The sequence below is a fragment of the Oncorhynchus tshawytscha genome, linkage group LG20 (genome assembly GCF_018296145.1).
Source record: "Oncorhynchus tshawytscha isolate Ot180627B linkage group LG20, Otsh_v2.0, whole genome shotgun sequence".
NCBI classification, from domain to species: Eukaryota; Metazoa; Chordata; class Actinopteri; order Salmoniformes; family Salmonidae; genus Oncorhynchus; species Oncorhynchus tshawytscha.
In genome coordinates, this window is record NC_056448.1 from 28,581,480 (window position 1) to 28,596,274 (window position 14,795).

Genomic DNA, 14,795 nt, shown 5'->3' on the forward strand with positions numbered 1-14,795 from the left:
ATGCTTGAGCAAAATAAAAAAGGGGTGTAAACTGTTTACCATGCACTACACTAGTTTTGGCCTGGGTACTTGGGTTATGAGCCCCTAGCATATGTAACGCTTACATGGTGAGTAATCTTACCTGAGACCTGAAGACCCCCAAACTAATGCCTCCTCAGGTTTAGCTCAGAGGCTAACACAGTCTTGTGGCACTCAGACAACTTGGTTTCAAAACCCAGTGTGTCATATCAGCTGACACCTGCTTACAGTAGGACAATAGGACCTTGGGGACAAGACTGTCATTGCACCAGGTCAAGACAGGTGCCAGGAACCCAATACAATACCAACATAGACAGGAAACTATGAATCTCTTTGTTTGAGAGGACAAGGTTAGCTACAGTGTCAGGTATTATTATGCAACAGGTATTATTATTTCTCCTAATCTGATTTGTTCTAAATAACATGGAAAAGCAGCATGTGGCAGGTTATGCAAGTTAAGTTGTAGAATGAATGTCACACATTTTCCGAAGAGGAATCTCTCCTACTATTTCCTGAGTACTTTATATTTTGCACTTTGGGTTTCGTCCCGCTTTTATATATATAGTGCTAGAATAAACTCAATAGTTCTAAACCTGTGACTGCCTCTTTCCTACTCCTCTCTACACACAATGACCGACCCTAGAGAACAGGAAGCAGCAGCACATCCTGACCTTTCTGCTATAGGAGTGAAGCTCCACCACGACTCGTGCCTGGAGCACCTCGGGTTAACCAAGGATGAGGTGCTCAGGACCGTACGCCAGCTGCAGGCTACACCATCACCTTCCCAGCTCCCCGAGGTCGTTCCAGCCACCCCACTACCATCTACATCTCCTGGTCAGATCATAAACATTCACCTGCCCCTTCCGGAGCGGTTAGACGGGACCCTAGCTCACTGTAGGGGGTTTCTCCTGCAGTGTGACCTCCACCTTGCCCGTCATGCCGGGACGGCCTCTGAGAGGGAAAAGGTGGCCTTGGTGATCTCGGTGCTGGCAGGCTGGGCTCTGGAGTGGGCGCACGCCGTCTGGGAGAGGGAAGGTCCAGAAGTGCAGTCCTATGAGCGCTTCACCCAACTCTTCCGTGCCGTTTTCGACTACCCTACAGAGGGCCGAGTGGGAGGATAGCATCTCCTCCGTCTACACCAGGGGTCCAGGACAGCATCTGAGTACGCTCTGGATTTTCAGACGGTGGCTGTGTCCACAGGCTGGAACAACCAGGCCCTGTTGATGGTTTTCCAGAGTGGACTACAGGCGGACGACCAGAACTCACGCTGGACCAGCTCATCGCCATGGCTATCTGCTTGGATAATTTCCTGCGTGCCTGTCGTCGCCCATCCCGGGGGTTCGGGTCTCTCCCAGAAACCTCCAGTGACACTGAGCCCATGGAGGTGGGCACGATGCACCTTCCTCAAGAGGAAGGTCAACACCGCAGGTCAACAGGGTCTCTGCTCCTATTGCGGGGACACCTGTCCCAGTAGGAGAATCAGGCGAGGAAGCGACAGGCCGATCTTAATCTACTTGGCTGGAAAATGTTTGTATGTTTTTGTAAGCGGGGCGCTGTCCTCAGATAATTGCATGGTATGCTTTCGCCGTAAAGCCTTTTTGAAATCTGACAGAGCAGCTGGATTAACAAGAAGTTCATCTTTAAGACGATGTATAACACTTGTATATTTTATGAGTGTTTATTATGAGTATTTCTGTATTTTGAATTTGGCGCTCTGCAATTTCACCAGATGTCGGCCAGGTGGGACGCTAGCGTCCCATATGGATTTTATTTAGATTTTTCTTCTGTTCACTCATTTTGCCTTCAGTTAATTGATAAATATAATCTATTAACATGTCTATTTTTGAAAGCATTCTTACTTTACAGCATTTTTTTCCACACCTGCCTAAAACTTTTGCACAGTACTATATATATATATATATATATATATATATATATATATATATATAGTACTGTGCAAAATATTTTAGGCAGGTGCAAAAGTTTTAGGCAGGTGTGAAAAAATGCTGTATAAAAAAAATGCTGTATATATATATATGTGTATATATGTGTATATATATCCTTGTTCTTCATGATGCTCTCTGCGCTTTTAACGGACCTCTGGGACTATCACAGTGCAGGTGCATTTATACGGAGACTTGATTACACACAGGTGGATTGTATTTATCATCATTAGTCATTTAGGTCAACATTGGATCATTCAGAGATCCTCACTGAACTTCTGGAGAGAGTTTGCTGCACTGAAAGTAAAGGGGCTGAATAATTTTGCACGCCCAATTTTTCAGTTTTTGATTTGTTAAAAAAGTTTTAAATATCCAATAAATGTCGTTGCACTTCATGATTGTGTCCCACTTGTTGATTCTTCACAAAAAAATACAGTTTTATATCTTTATGTTTGAAGCCTGAAATGTGGCAAAAGGTCGCAAAGTTCAAGGGGGCCGAATACTTTCGCAAGGCACTGTATATATAGTGCTTTAAGGAACTCAGTAGTTCTAAACCTGCAACTACCTCCTGCATACTCCTCTCTACACTTGTAACAATGAAGTTCTCCATGAGGTCAATAAATCTATTTTGGAATCGGAATCAGATTCAGAATTCTTTCACATCTACTGTTCTGCATATTTTTGACCATGCTGTGTATGCTGAATGTACTAACCTTTTGTGTGGATTCTCGAAGAAGAGTCCGAGACAAACGGTCCCCTTCAGGCCTGGTTACACAAGTCTTCTCTTCAGGATCTGTAGAAGGAACAGAGATGATGCATTATAGAGAATAACACACAAACACATACATGCACACACACACACCAAGTGAACAACCTGCTTAAATCATAAAACCACAGCATCTCCAGAGAGACCACTGGTTAACCAGTCAGGAGCTCTGTCAGTTTTGGCTCCCAGACAAAATGTTATGGTATTTTCCACCCAACCTGAGGAGTCTGAGCAGAAGGTTTAAGAGGGAGCCATGTCACCTGGAGAGATAGGGAAACTGTTCAACAGAGCGTACTGTCTAATAAAATCTACATCTGCACTCTGCATCATGTATCCAAGATGGTGTAGCAGTCAGACGTCTGTTTTTGTTTTGTCCCGTCCAGTCCCCTGTATATACATCATATTTCTTCGTATATATTTTTAATCTCAATTTCCATCTACGGACTGAACATACTCTCCTGCAACCCGCCTCACCCAAAGTGGTACGGATCTGCAATTTTTTATACTTTAGAACCGGAACCTTCACTAGAAGCTAGCCAGCTTACTAGCCACTGCTAGCAGTCATCACCGTTAACTCGGACATCAGCCAGCCTCAGCCCTGTCAATTCCTGCCAGTATGCGCAGCGCGATATCATACCAGAGCATATCGGTCTGCTTTTTCTCAACCACATCTCCGGATTCCTACCGCAAGCTCTGAACCTTTACACCGGGTCATCGGAGCTAGCTAGATGCTATCTGAGTGGCTACTCCTGGCTAACGTCTCCGTCCCGAAGCAAGCACCATTTAGCCTGGAGCTAGCCTCGAGCTAGGCCCATCTCCCGGCTAGCCAATTCAGCTAATTCTTGGGCTACAATACCTTGTTTGCCGATTGGCTTGGACCCTTTACTGCCGACACGAAGACCCGCCGATCCATCACGACTGGTCTGCCGAAATAACCGTTTGAGGTGGTTTCAACAGGCTCTTCTGTTGCGACGTCCCCGGAGGCCCATCTGCTAGCCCCGGCCCGCTAGCTATCTGAATCGCCATGTCTCCAGCTCCCCTAGCGCAGTCAATATGCCTTGTCTATTGCTGTTTTGGTTAGTGACTGTAGAGCCTCCAGTCCTGCCCAATATGCCTTAAATAGCCCTTTTGTTTGACCGCCCACACATGCGGTGACCTCACCTGGCTTAACTGGTGCCTCTAGAGACAAAATCTCTCTCATTGTCACTCAATGCCTAGGTTTACTTCCACTGTACTCACATCCTTCCATACGTTTGTCTGTATATTATGCCTTGAATCTATTCTTCCGCGCCCAGAAATCTGCTCCTCTGTTCCAAACGCACTAGACGACCAGTTCTTATAGCCTTTAGCCGTACCCTACTCCTACTCTTACTCTGTTACTCTGGTGATGTAGAGGTTAACCCAAGCCCTGCAGCCCCCTGCACCACTCCCATTCCCCAGGCGCTCCCATTTGTTGACTTCTGTAACCGTAACCGTAGGACAACCGCCAACCCGGATGTCCTAGCCATGCCTGAATCCGGGCTTAGGAAGGCCACCAAAAATCCTAAAATTTCCATCCCTTACTATAACATTTTCTGACAAGATAGAACTGCCAAAGGAGGCAGAGTTGCAATCTACTGCAGAGATAGCCTGCAGAGGTCTGTAATTACTATCCAGGTCTGTTCCCAAACAATTCGAGCTTGTACTTTTAAAAATCCACCTTCCCAGAAACAAGTCTCTCACCATTGCCGCTTGTTATAGACCCCATTCAGCCCCCAGCTGTGCCTTGGACACCATATGTGAATTGATTGCCCCCCATCTATCTCCTGAGTTTGCACTGTTAGGTTACCTAAACCGGGACATGCTTAATACCCCGGCCATCCTACAATCTAAGCTTGATCCCCTCAATCTCACACAAATTATCAAGGAACTGACCAGGTACAACCCCAAATCCGTAACCATGGGCACCCTCTTAGATATCATCCTGACTAACATGCCCTTCAAATACACCTCTGTTGTTTTCAACCAGGATCTCAGGAATCACTGCCTCATTGCCTGCATGCGTAATGGGTCCACGGTCTTAAGACCACCCTTCATCACTGTCAAACACCCTATAAAACACTTCAGTCAGCAGGCCTTTCTAAATCAAATCAAATTTTATTTGTCACATACACATGGTTAGCAGATGTTAATGCGAGTGTAGCGAAATGCTTGTGCTTCTAGTTCCGACAATGCAGTAATAACCAACAAGTAATCTAGCTAACAATTCCAAAACTACTACCTTATAGACACAAGTGTAAGGGGATAAAGAATATGTACATAAAGATATATGAATGAGTGATGGTACAGAGCGGCATAGGCAAGATACAGTAGATGGTATTGAGTGCAGTATATACATATGAGATGAGTATGTAAACAAAGTGGCATAGTTAAAGTGGCTAGTGATACATGTATTACATAAAGATGCAGTAGATGATATAGAGTACAGTATATACATATACATATGAGATGAATAATGTAGGGTATGTAAACATTATATTAGGTAGCATTGTTTAAAGTGGCTAGTGATATATTTTACATCATTGCCCATCAAATTCCCATTATTAAAGTGGCTGGAGTTGAGTCAGTGTGTTGGCAGCAGCCACTCAATGTTAGTGGTGGCTGTTTAACAGTCTGATGGCCTTGAGATAGAAGCTGTTTTTCAGTCTCTCGGTCCCAGCTTTGATGCATCTGTACTGACCTCGCCTTCTGGATGATAGCGGGGTGAACAGGCAGTGGCTCGGGTGGTTGTTGTCCTTGATGATCTTTATGGCCTTCCTGTGACATCGGGTGGTGTAGGTGTCCTGGAGGGCAGGTAGTTTGCCCCCGGTGATGCGTTGTGCAGACCTCACTACCCTCTGGAGAGCCTTACGGTTGTGGGCGGAGCAGTTGCCGTACCAGGCCCGGGTATCCTGGATTGATATTGACCTCATCCCGTCAGTAGAGGATGCCTGGTTACTCTATTAAAGTGCTTCCTTCACCATCTTAAATAAGCATGTCCCATTCAATAAATGTAGAACTAAGAACAGATATAGCCCTTGGTTCACCCCAGACTTGACTGAACACTGTCACCACCGATAAATCTACAATAAAAAATCACCAGCTACAATGAATGCAGCCTCAGGATATGTGGTTTCCAGTTTACATGCGTGAAGAAACCAGCTGGCTGTACCGACTCCGATAGAGTGTCTCGAGTGAGCCATGTTTCCGTGAAGCAAAGAACGTTACAGTCTCGTGTCTCTCTGGAATGCTACCCTTGCTCGGATTTCATCAACCTTGTTGTCAAGAGACTGGACATTGGCGAGTAGTATGCTCGGGAGCGGTGTGCGATGTGCCCGTCTCCGGAGCCTGACCAGAAGACCGCTTCGTCTGCCCCTTTTACTGCGTCGTTGTTTTGGTTCGCCGGCTAGGATCCGATCCATTATCCTGGGTGGTGGGCAAAACAGAGGATCCGCTTCGGGAAAGTCGTATTCCTGATCGTAATGATGATGAGTTGACGTTGCTCTTATATCCAATAGTTCCTCCCGACTGTATGTAATAAAACCTAAGATTACCTGGGGTACCAATGTAAGAAATAACACATAAAAAAACAAAATACTGCATAGTTTCCTAGGAACGCAAAGTGGGGCGGCCATCTCTGTCAGCGCTGGAAGTGCTATTGTGTTATTGACTGTACGTCTGTTTTTGTGTAACTCTGTGTTGTTGTTTTTGTCGCATTGCTTTGCTTTATCTTGGCAATGTCACAGTTGTAAATGAGAACCTCTTCTCAACTGGCCTACCTGGTTAAATCAAGGTGAATTAAAAATAAAAATTCCCTTATTTACCCTAATCAGCAGCAAGATTGTGTAATATAGGTTTATGCTAGAAATATTAGCGTAAGGTTATGCACGGGAAGTTTGTGGCCTGTGTGTGTTCTCAGCATTAGCTCTACTGTTCAGGGGAGAAGGACTAGATTAGAAGGAGGAATCCTTGGGGTTGCTTCAAGGTTGCTCTGCACTTTTAGGTTGTTCACACACCCTAGTTCCAGATGCACAGAGTAAAAAATCATAAAGAAATCCAGGGAGATGTATATCTTCACTAACACAGTGTTTCTGTTTTCTTTTTCAGGTTGGTGGTGAAACAAGGGGATGAATAGCTAGCTGCATTAATAGCTTCCTCCACTCTCTAAGGGCTGGTTCAACAACCTCCGCCTAACATCTGACTTAAGAGATCACTTCTGTATTCGTTCATCAGCTATAGAATGGAAGATCACTCTACTTAATAGGTAGTTCAATAATCAATACCCTGCAATAAATGTCTCACGGGCTATAGTATATCATGATCTCAGCTTCCTGAGGAAAAGGAACAACTCACAAATAAATGTTTTTTTATAGTTATTTTTTGTGATCCAGCTGCTCTGGTGATAACATCTGACCAACAGCTCTCAGCCAATCAGATCTCCTTTCCCTCTGGGTTATCTAAATTACAGAGAGCACCCTCTCACCATTTTCAGTTTGAAAATAAAGTGCAATGTACCCCTTAAACTCAGATTTACTGAAGCAAAGTAAGGTCAGTCAGTTTCCTAGCCAATCCTCATCAGTCCTTCAACAACCCTACTGACACCACCTCCACCCATAGTCAGATGTGTGGAATAAATTACTGGAGATCAAGACAAAGAAGGTATGGAGCAAGTGCTACATGCATATTACAGTGCATTCGGAAAGTATTCAGACCCCTTTACTTTTTCCATATTGTGTTACGTATTATTCTAAAATTGTTTTTTCCCCTCAATCTACACACAATACAGCATAATTACAAAGCAAAAACACATGTTAATACATTTTTGCAAATTTGTAAAAAATTAAAAACTAAAATATCACATTTACATAAGCATTCAGACCCTTTACTCAGTACTTTGTTGAAGCACCTTAGGCAGCGATTACAGCCTCCAGTCTTCTTGGGTATGACGCTACGAGCTTGGCAAACCTGTATTTGGGGAGTTTCTTCCATTGTCCTCTGCAGATCCTCTCAAGCTCTGTCAGGTTGGATGGGGAGCATTGCCGCACAACTATATTCAGGTCTCTCCAGAGATGATCAATTGGGTTCAAGTCCGGGCTCTGGCTGGGCCACTCAAGGACATTCAGTGACTTGTCCCGAAGTCACTCCTGAGTTGTCTTGGATGTGTGATTAGGGTCGTTGGAAGGTGAACCTTCGCCCCAGTCTGAGGTCCTAAGTATGCCAGCAGCATACCACCCTGCATACCACTGCTGGCTTGCTTCTGAAGCTAAGCAGGGTTGGTCCTGCTCAGTTCCTGGATGGGAGACCAGATGCTGCTAGAAGTGGTTGGGGACAATGCCCTGTATAGGGTGCCGTCTTTGGGATGGGACGTTAAACGGGTGTCCTGACTCTGAGGCCATTAAAGATCCCCTGGCACTTATCGTAAGAGTAGGGGTGTTAACCCCGGTGTCCTGGCTAAATTCCCAATCTGGCCCTCAAACCACCACGGTCACAATCATAATCCCCAGTTAACAATTGGCTCATTAATCCCCCTCCTCTCCCCTGTAACTATTCCCCAGGTCATTGCTGCAAATGAGAACATGTTCTCAGTCAACTTACCTGGTAAAATAACGGATAAATAAATACATAAATAAAGTGCTCTGGAGTAGGTTTTCATCTAGGATCTCTGTATTTTGCTCTGTTCATCTTCCCTCGATTCTGAATAGTCTCCCAGTCCCTGCCGCTGAAAAACATTTCCACAGCATGATGCTGCCACCACCATGCTTCACCATAGAGATGGTGCTAGGTTTCCTCCAGACATGACGCTTGGCATTCAGACAAAAGAGTTGAATCTTGGTTTCATCAAACCAGAGAATCTTGTTTCTCATGGTCTGCGTCCTTTAAGTACCTTTTGGTGAACTCCAAGTGGGCTGTCATGTGCCTTTTACTGAGGAGTGGCTTCCGTCTGGCCACTCTAGCATAAAGGCCTGATTGGTGGAGTGCTACAGAGATGGTTGTCCTTCTGGAAGGTTCTCCCATCTCCACAGAGGATCTCTGGAGCTCTGTCAGAGTGACTATAGGGTTATTGGTCACCTCCCTGACCAAGGCCCTTCTCCCCCGATCGCTCAGTTTGGCCGGGCGGCCAGCTCTAGGAAGTCTTGGTGGTTCCAAACTTCTTCATTTAAGAATAATAGAGGCCACTGGGGATCTTGAATGCGTCAGACGTTTCTTGGTACCCTTCCCCAGATCTGTGCCTCGACACAATTCTGTCTCGGAGCGCTACGGACAATTCCTTCGATCTCATGGCTTGGTTTTTGCTCTGACATGGACTATCAACTGTGGGACCTTATATAGACAGGTGTGTGCCTTTCCAAATCATGTCTAATCAATTGAATTTACCACAGGTGGACTCCAATCAAGTTGTAGAAACATCTAAAGGATGATCAACGGAAACAGGATGCACCTGAACTCAATTTAGAGTCTTTTGCAAAGGGTCTGAATACTTATGTAAATAATGTATTTCAGATTTTTAGTTTTATTACATTTCCAAAAAAATCTAAAAACCTGTATTGCTTTGTCATTATAGGGTATTGTGTGTAGATAAGGATTTTTTTGTATTTAATCCATTTTAGAATAATTTTGTAACGTAACAAAAAGTCAAGGGGTCTGAATATTTTCCAGAATGCACTGTATGTGTGTCAAACAGGTGCTGTTAGATTACAATATAATTGTTCTGACCATTTTGAACAATGTAAACAACACTAAATAAATGATATGGGTACTTTTTTTTGTAAAGCCTTTTTTACAGCAAAGATTAAGTCACATTCATAAGTGAATGCAATTTCACTTATGAAATTGTTCGCTTTAATGTTCGCTTTATTTTATTTTAAAACTAAAATGCTTGATTGCATTTCACATCATGAATGACTCCTATGCTGAGTGATGACATGAACAAATAAATGATTGATTGTTACAGTAGCCTACATAAGTATTGAAATATAGGCCTAAGTAAGTTTACGGCATCAGTGGTGTATATTCACGGAAGCCAGGCTTCCCCCAATTTTTTTTACAAGATTTAAAAAAAATTAGAAACATGTAATAAAAATGTTTTGTCTCTTGTGTTTCATAATTTTCCTTCAATTCCCAAGAGGCTGAATGTATCTCACCTGAGAAAGCGTCCGAGTGAGCGAAACAGCGCCCCTCTGTCTCTCTACGTGTAGACCATCTATCTGATGCTGTCTGGTACAAAGAAGAATGACATTGTTGACGCCGTAGCATTGAACGCAAGGGAAGCCAGCAAGCATTTTGGCCATCACAAAAAAGTATAAAACATTTGCCAATCAGCGTTGAGCTAAACTGAGCGAGCTCAACTGTGAATGGTCCTAGTGCACCAAAATAAAGTGTCAAGGGAAGCCAGACTGGATTTGGCTTCCCTTGACAAATTGCATTGAGAGCATACGTCATTGACAGAAATTACTTGAATTGTTGTATCTCATTGTGTTGTTATCCTCCAGTGGCTAGCTAGCTAGCTAAAATTGGTCCTTTCCTAAATTAGCCATCGATGGAGATTTGGACTTGTGGTTTAACTTAATTCTCTGTGCTGGCCAATGATTACAACATCGATGCTGATCGAACCATTAATTAATATGTTGTGCCCCTGGCCTGAAAGGATGGAAGTTCAGTATGTAGCTAGATGTAGAAGGATAATGTTAACTAGCTATCATTGCCCATGAAGTTAGGCTTGCGAGCAAGCATTTTAGCCAGGTAGCCTAGGACAACAAAAAATAAAAGCGTGTACTGTATGACAGAGGGATAGACCGTTTAGTCAACATGGAAGAGAGGAGGATGGCATTAGTGTTTCTCTACAAGTAGGGTGAGTCAACATGTTTTTCTACTTGCATGAACACGCGCACACACGCACACACACATAAATCAGAATCATGGACAGCCACATCATATTTACATTATGTTGGTTGGACTAAATTGTTTGTGGTATCTTTTAGTTGTCGCTGTAATAGACTAAAGCAGAGATGATTTGATGATGTTGAAGTTGACATGGTGCTGAAATAGTGGAGGCAGCTCACGTTTTCTTTGAAACTTGAGGTTAACTCACCGTTGTTCTAAATCAATAGTTGTTTAGTGGTCCAAAGATGTCGGAAACATTAACTTACTTGAACATGCTGTAGGTCATGTAACTCTCTGTTACATGCAATATGCTTTGTGGACTTCACCGGTCGGAGGTTGCTATCCATTTTTGTGATAAAACTGTAAGGACCGACGCTGGAGTAGAGAAGCAGGTACGGGGAGTCAACATGTAATAAGGAATAGACATGGAACAAGACAGGAACAGCGTCAGCACACGGGTAACACAACGACATACGACAATTAATGCCAAAGTGGGGAACAGAGCTGGGGAACAGACAGATATAGGGAAGGAAATAACACAGGTGATTGAGTCCAGGTGAGTGCAATGAACCGCTGATGTGCGTGACGAGGGAAGCAGGTGTGCGTAATGATGGTGGCAGGAGTGCGTAATGCAGGGCAGCCTGGCGCCCACAAGCACCAGGGAGGGAGAGCGGGATCAGGCGTGACAGTACCCCCCCTCTAGTGGCGCCACCCGGCTTCTCACCTGGACTAGCCTGATGGGCCGGCCGAGGCATGTGCGCAGGACCAACTGGCTAGGGTGTAGAAGCCCGACGAACCAGCAGAGGCATAGGAACCTGGTGAACTGGCTGAGGCGTGGGAGCCTGGGACGTGGGAGCCTGATGAGCCGGCTGAGGCGTAGACGCCTGGCGAGCCGGCTGAGCGGTAAAACCCTGACGATACAGCAAAGGCCTGATGTGGGATGGGCGCCTGCCGAGCCAACCGGGGTCAGGAATTTCTCGAGCCAGCTAGGGTGTGGAAGCCAACTAAGGCACCCCCAGGTTGCATCGGCGGCGGCCCCCGGACCTGACGTCACCACCAACCGAAAAGCCATCATTCTGTGAGAACCAATGCTGGAGTAGAGAAGCAGGTACGGGGAGTCAACATTTAATAAGGAACAGACATGGAACAAGACAGGAACAGCGTCAGCACATGGGTAACACAACGACATACGACAATTAATGCAGAAGCAGGGAACAGAGCTGGGGAACAGACAGATATAGGGAAGGAAATAATAAAGGTGATTGAGTCCAGGTGAGTGCAATGAATCGCTGATGGGTGTGACAAGGGAAGCAGGTGTGCGTAATGCAGGGCTGCCTGGCACCCTGGAGCGCTAGCGAGGGAGAGCGGGAGCAGGAGTGACAAAAACAAAGGTGTGGTTGAATTGGTATTTATTATTCTTATTGTCTTGGCCCTTAGGCCTATATATCATGGTTGCAAGGCATATGAATTAACAAATTATAGAGCAAACAACGCAACTATCACAACACATAGGTTGTTGTATGGCTTTTTTGGGTGGGGGGGCTTCGCTCCCCAATGATTTTACCCACGCACCGCTACTGTGCGGTATTAAGACTAAACAGGATGTGCTCTTAGGCCTACAGCTCGATGGTGGTTATACAAGGCTGCTATACTAAGCCTACTAATGATAATGAAATTACCTATTATTATATTCATGATGATAATAATAATAATAACAATAAGAAGGAGATCAAGGAAAAAGGAGGGTTATTTTTATTATTAGAATTTTTCTGAACATTTGGAACTGTGTAAACACTAAATAAATTATAAATAATACCAGAGAGGCTGGTCAAACGAGAAAAAAAAGCGGAATGCCTTTATTACAACATAGAAAAGATTGAAAACAGACGAATTTGTGAAATTGTTGCACGAGGGCTGGTGCTCACAGAATCAGTAGGCTATTAAACAAACACTAAAACAGAGAACCGAATCAGTAGGCTATTAAACAAACACTAAAACAGAGAACAGAATCAGTAGGCTATTAAACAAACACTAAAACAGAGAACAGAATCAGTAGGCTATTAAACAAACACTAAAACAGAGAACAGAATCAGTAGGCTATTAAACAAACACTAAAACAGAGAACAGAATCAGTAGGCTATTAAACAAACACTGAAACAGAGAACAGAATCAGTAGGCTATTAAACAAACACTAAAACAGAGAACAGAATCAGTAGGCTATTAAACAAACACTAAAACAGAGAACAGAATCAGTAGGCTATTAAACAAACACTAAAACAGAGAACAGAATCAGTAGGCTATTAAACAAACACTGAAACAGAGAACAGAATCAGTAGGCTATTAAACAAACACTAAAACAGAGAACAGAAGCAGGATCTGTCTTATTTATGTAGAAATACAGTGTAGGCATTGTTAATGTTGTAAATTACTTTTGTAGCTGGAAATGGCTGATTGTTAATGGAATATCTATTTCAGTAGCACTGATTGTTTGGTCGATAGGCTGTTGGACGACCGAGATTTCTTTAGTAGAGCAGTAGCAAAACATTTTTATTTTCTATAAAAATCATGGTGCACAAGACAACTGTCTTCGACTGATGGACTGTGCCATCCCCACAGCCTCAACAATGGTTCCATCCACTCAGACAGGTGTGAATCAGTCAGTTGTCTTGTACACCATGATTTTTATTTTAAAAAATCTCATATTTTGCGACTGCTCGACTAAAGAAATCTTGGTCGACCAACAGCCTATCAACAAACAATCGACCAGTCGACTAAATTGGGTCAGCTCTAGTGTGCCTGTGTCATTTAAGACATTATTAGACCTCAGTTGATCCCTAACAATGTAGATTCTAGATTCATTCTGAATATTTTCCAATGACAGAGCTGAACACACAAGTTACATTAAATAACCCTGTTCTAGGGGGGTTTCTCCACTATTACAACCCCAGTTACCCAGTCACTACAAGCTGACTCATATCTTACACTGTTTCTCTCCTGATAGTGGTCCATAGAAGTGTGACTGTTTCTCAAATGACACCCTATTCCCTGTATAGTGAACTGTTCAAAAGTAGTGCACTATAATATAGAACTGGAAATAAGGTGTCATTTGGGATTTCCTATATATGTCTACTAAGGGGTGGGGGGTTTGGGGAAGTGAAGTGAAGGGAGAGGGGTTGGGGGCGACTGGGGAACTCTCTGACCCTAAACGTTTCTCAAGCTGTGACTGAATGGCTGGATGATGGAAGCCAAGGTCAGCACTAATTCACACACGCCACACCACAGACTACCCTCACTGGGCTGTGTGTGTGTTTGATAGACCAAGGGGTGAGAGAGCAAGAGAAGGGCCTGAAAGGAGGAGGTAGGGAGACAAAGTAAGGGATCAAGATGTAGATTGGAGAAGGGGAAAGATAGAGCCACATTTTTGAATGACAACTCTCTCTCTCTCTCTCTGATTTCATAGTTTTGATGTCTTCTCTATTATTCTACAATGTAAAAATAAAGAAAAATGCTGGAATGAGTAGAAATGTCCAAACCTTTGACAGGTACTTTACATAAACTGTAAAGAATGTTTATCTACTTATCGTAATGACTGGAAGTCTATGGGTATCTGCTAGCAGTCATTGCGTTAACGCTAGTTAGCATTGGCTCGCGAAACTACCTCTAACTTCTTTCATATTGGAAAAGTAGAGACTCAGAGGTAGAAAAAGGTATATCATACACTACAGTTGAGGAACAATGGGAATGTAATTCTACACCTACTGGAGAGCTCTTCTTTGTCAACACCCATTCAGCATAGTTCACACCCACTTAATCCTTAGCCCCGCCCATCTCTTTAAGGATTCACATGTGAGGCAATGTACTAAACCACTAAAAATGTCAAGACTAAAGGCTGGTTTATACTACATCTATCGACAGTTGTCGCAGTGGCATCATGACCATTCTATTGTCGCCCGAAATCAAACACTTTTTGAAAAATGTTAAGTTATCTGGCTAGCCAGTTCAAATAATGACCATATCATATAGCTGACAAGGTCTTAACTGTAACACATTTTTATTCATTATTACAGGAAAATAAACCTACACCAAGATCCTTATTTACAAGTTAATGGCGAGCCTGTAACGGTTTTCTAGGTGTGAAGGAGAGTCGGACCAAAATGCAGCGTGGCTAT

At 43.7% G+C, this 14,795-nt stretch overlaps 1 protein-coding gene across 5 annotated transcripts in view; it reads right to left on the bottom strand.

Annotated features, from left to right (window-relative positions):
- The window catches only part of lhfpl2a (LHFPL tetraspan subfamily member 2a), a 64,400-nt gene that overhangs the window by 33,212 nt on the left and 16,393 nt on the right, over positions 1–14,795 (bottom strand). For 4 of the 5 annotated variants that reach the window (XM_024382028.1, XM_024382025.1, XM_042302447.1 and 1 more), the window contains one exon: positions 2,675–2,754. The exons of the other annotated variant lie outside the window; for it this stretch is intronic. The gene's annotated coding sequence lies outside the window, so the exon portion shown is untranslated. The remainder of the gene's footprint in view (positions 1–2,674; positions 2,755–14,795) is intronic. 5 annotated transcript variants of the gene reach the window in all.